The sequence below is a fragment of the Alligator sinensis genome, unplaced genomic scaffold, assembly GCF_000455745.1.
Source record: "Alligator sinensis unplaced genomic scaffold, ASM45574v1 scaffold1450_1, whole genome shotgun sequence".
Lineage (NCBI taxonomy): Eukaryota > Metazoa > Chordata > Crocodylia > Alligatoridae > Alligator > Alligator sinensis.
In genome coordinates this window covers 90,945-95,137 of record NW_005842873.1, presented here as the reverse complement: position 1 = coordinate 95,137, position 4,193 = coordinate 90,945, and the positions used below count along the sequence as shown (strand labels likewise).

Here is a 4,193-nt window from a genome sequence, read left to right as displayed (position 1 = left end):
GCTGGCAGTCTGGAGCAGTGACCCGTCTGTTCCCCTCCTGTTAGGGATGGGCTGCAGTGCCAACATCTTTCACCTGGATGGAGAAGATGCATTTCTGTCTCCAGGTACAGCATCAACTCGCACCTCGCTCTCTCAAACACGCAGAGCCGAGCACGTGGCCTCAAGTCCACGGAGGCACTGCTTGCTGACTGCACTGGACCCTCACCCCGTGAGCAGAGGCTGAACACTGAACACCAACAGGCCATATCACACTCGTTTCATCTCGGGGGATTTAAAACACTTCACACGTTACGTTCAACATCTTTTCATCTCTCTTTATGCCTTCACTAGATATCACCGCACATGGTAGCCTGTGCTCAACTGTGAGTTTCCCAAATGCGCAGACACAGTCACAATCCCTATTTCTTACAAACCGTAATTCAGCAGACACAGACCCTGGTATGGCTGAGCAGGCACATTCGTCCCAAGCCCCTGGTTTCAGGTTCTTACAACCCTTAGAAGAATGGAGTGTTTGGGTGCAAAAGTCCATGCTTGATCTTACAGTAATCGTTTTAAATACCTCCTTTATTTTGATCTCATTTAGCCTCTTACACAGTCTGCAAACTTGGAAAAAAACATTCTTAACTCATAAAGTACTTCGGATATTTTTGAGTGGCTAAACTCACTCTGAGGTGAGCAGAGTCCTGTGGAAGCACAACCTTGTCTAAAATGATTCACCCTGTCAGCAGCTGCTCTCTCTGCCATTCACACCAGCATAACCTTGACTTCCTCAGTATTGCTCCCGATCTTAAACCAGCCCAAGAGGAGAATGTCTCGTGCACCAAGGGAGCTTCCAAAGGACCTGAAGTCACGAGCCCACACTTCCTATGGTGTGGCGCAGCACCAGTGGGGTGCTCGCCACTTCGGGGCTATCACAGGCTTTGGGGGAGCTTGTGTTTGGGAGCAGCAGGGAAAAGCCTTCCCGATAAACACTGGATGGGGGTGGGGTGTCAGAGCAGTGTGAGGGCTCTGCCACTTTAAGACCTGGGTCAGGCAGCAGGCAGGTGCGGCCCAGCCCTAACGAGTGGCCATTTTAAGTCCCACGGCGGGAGGCAGCACTTGCTGCCAGGCACCGTGGAAGTAGCGTTGCCTGGAAGAACTGCTGCTCCAAGACCAGCGTGGAGATACAGGTGGGGAAGGAGGAGGCCTCAGTGGTCCCGGACATGGCCTAAAGCTGCACCCTGCTGGGGTTGGGAGAGCTGGTGGTCTGGCCTCGGGTGGGGCAGGGCCATTGAAATGCCAGGTTTGAGGACCTTCCAGGTGAAAGGTAGGTTGGGGTGCCTAAACCCTCCCCCTCCCACCCAGTAGGCTATGTGGTAACATCAGAGAGGGAGTAGTGGGGCCAGGGACATCCATAGGGGACACCTGAGCCCAATGGGGTGCATGACCCCGAAGGGGTGTGGTGAAGGCCAGGTAAGCTTCGAGGTGCGCCTGAGCCTGAAGGGGTGGAAGACCCCGTCAGATGAGCAGTCGAGGCCCTGGTGAGAAGGGGCGAACTCTGGGCCAGGCATGCAGACAAGCAGCATCTGAGCCTCCGGGGGTGTTTGACCCCAGAGTAGAGAGTGGGAGGGGTGAAGCCCTGTGAGTGAGGGGCATGAGTTCAGGGCCTGTGGGCAGGGGCTTGGGTGGAGGCCCTGCTAGCACGGGGGCCTGGGTTAGGCCCAGGGAAGCCCTCGGGTGCCCGAGCCCAATTAGAGGGCAACAGAGGAGGAGCTGCAAGGAGAAGGGGGTGAGCCATTAGCCCCTTGCTGGAGAGCAGCTGGGGGAGTTGCCCAGGGAAGAGACCAGGGGCAGAGTCAGCACAGCATTTAGTGAGCAGCCCAGAGCTTGTGCTGATGAGGGCAGTGAGAGATGCCCAAAAGGCTGTGCACTTGTTGGCCAGGGAGTGAAAAGTAGCAAGCCTGAGGACCCTCGGGGTGAGGGCAAGGTGCATGTGGTCCCCGGGAGAGAGGGGGCAGCAGGGGTGAGGCCCAGGAAGGGTGGGATGAAAGAGAAGGGGTGAGAGCCGGAGAGCGAGAGGGAGGTGGTATGAGTGTGGCCCTTACCAGGGCAGAAAAAGGCTCAATACTGTGATGAGTTGGGCCTGGCCTCAGGGCCGACCTTAGCACAGCTGCGAGCAAAATCTGCAAGGCTTGGGACATGTGTAGGGATGGCTGGAGTGTGTATTTTGGCCCTCAGACAGGGAGGCCCTCCAAGGGCAGCCTCCTGCCTAATTACCAACTGGATTATTTCCAAACCAGGCATGCCCAAAGAGGGGTGGGTGGCCAGCAGAGCGCTGGTCGGGGAGTTCCCACTTCTTGCATGTGGCCTTCGACTATGGCTTTAGGCATTGAAAGGTGCCACATGAGAGCATGCTCCCACACAAGCATGCTGTGGGACCCGTGCACTGTGGAAGTATTTCTGCAGTGTATCCTAATTTGCAATTGTAACTTGGCCATATTTGCAAATACCTTGTAATATAAACCATGGAATGTAACAGCAATATAAAATGCTACTTGTACTGAGACAGGCCACACCACGATTGCTGTAGAAACTACACCATTGATATTTGCAGACTTTTCAGCTGCCTTTTCCTCTAACTAGTGTAACTGCAGATGGTGTTGCTATTTAAATCAACCTCTAGTCCTCTCTGGAATATAACTGAAGTATCTGTCTAGGGTGTGAGGAGGAAAAAGGGTATTTATCCTTTAACAGATTATCTGTTTCTTAATTTTTCTTGTGGTTTCCTTTGCGGGTATTGTGGGGAGGAGTTACTCAAAACATTCACTTCCCTTGCATGTGGTTCAGCAGTTTCTGCCCCTGTTATATCCCTTCAGAATATTCTTCTCCTCCTAGTGAAGAGCTCTCCACCCCGCCTGCCCCACACACACCTTTTTGGGAACTTATTTCAAGTGTGAAGGTTCCAGGTGTGAGGCAGGACTCGGGCAAGGATGGTGTTAATTTACACATGTTCCCTGCTATTGATAAACAGCAGCAAGGGATTTACATGATAATTCCTTGCTACTGTTTATCTCCTTACTGGTTTGTTGCTCGCTGAGCAGGATATGTTGCCTCATCTTCCCACTCTGACAGTGAGCTCTTTTGCCTTTTTGACTCTAAACCCAGCTCTGCATGCGTGTGTGCATGCGCAGTTGTTCCAGCATGTTGTGCAGGAGTAGTTGACTTGACTGAACTCGGTTACGACCAGCACCGGCTGACAAGTTACATACTTCTGTTAGGATTCTGACTGAGGGACTGCAGCAAGACCCATCTGCTCCTGATTCGACTACAAGTTTTTTGCATTAAGACATTAAGCTCTTCCTACAGAGAAGAAACAAACACGCACTAACACCTGCTCCACTGACTTGGGCCTCAGTGCGAGGTAAACCTTCACTTCCTTGACCATTAGTCTTTACAGAAACCCCGTGCAGCTTGCACGATGTCACTCTCAATGACTTCGCAGCTGCCTTCATTGCAGACTCTGACAAGCCATCGACCTTCCCGCGCGGCAAGGTCCTGGGGGCAATTCCAGGCGAGACCTGGCAGGGGGTGGCATTCCCCTTCGCACGGCTCCCACTGTAAAGGAGGTCATCTGCACTCGCTCAGCTCCCTGCGTCATCGGGCACAGTCCCTCCATGCGAGCAAACATCTGGTGTTAATGGGTATTACGAGTTCTGAGCGAAGGCAGGAACGGTCTAAATCCTGACAAGGGAGTTGAAGCGCGGACCCTCTGCCGCCCCTGCACAAAGCGGCGTGTGCTCTCCGCGTGCAACAGGTGCCGGCTGCGCCCAGGCGGATGCCCTGGCACACCCCAGCAGCGGGGGCTCTGCGGGCAGGGGGGGCACGAGTGGGGGACAGGTCCCGTGTGCCTGTGAAGCAGGACGGGGGTACTTTACACCCTGCTTCAAACACGGCCGCTCCTCTCGGGACGGGGGCACTTGCCAGCAGAGGTCCCCATCGCTGCAGCCGGGCTGACACGCGCGGCGCGGCGCGGCTCTGGCTTGGGTGGGCTGAGGTTTCAGGCCGGCAGAGCTGGGTGCTCCCGGCGCGGGGCCGGCTCCGCGCGGGGACAGACGGCTCTCTCCGCTCTGGCTGGCGCGGGTCAGTGCCGACCCCGCACGCGCCACGTCCCCCCGGCCCGGCCCGGGGCCGTGCGAGCGTGGCCCTCTCCCGCG

General features: G+C 55.4%; 1 long non-coding RNA gene across 1 annotated transcript; it reads left to right on the top strand.

The window, feature by feature from the left end:
• Positions 1-1,080: 1,080 nt before the first annotated feature.
• Positions 1,081-3,619, top strand: LOC102380128. Its single transcript, XR_001358933.2, has 2 exons — positions 1,081-1,169; positions 3,145-3,619. It is a non-coding gene; the product is annotated as an uncharacterized LOC102380128 (long non-coding RNA).
• The last annotated feature ends 574 nt before the right edge of the window (positions 3,620-4,193 follow it).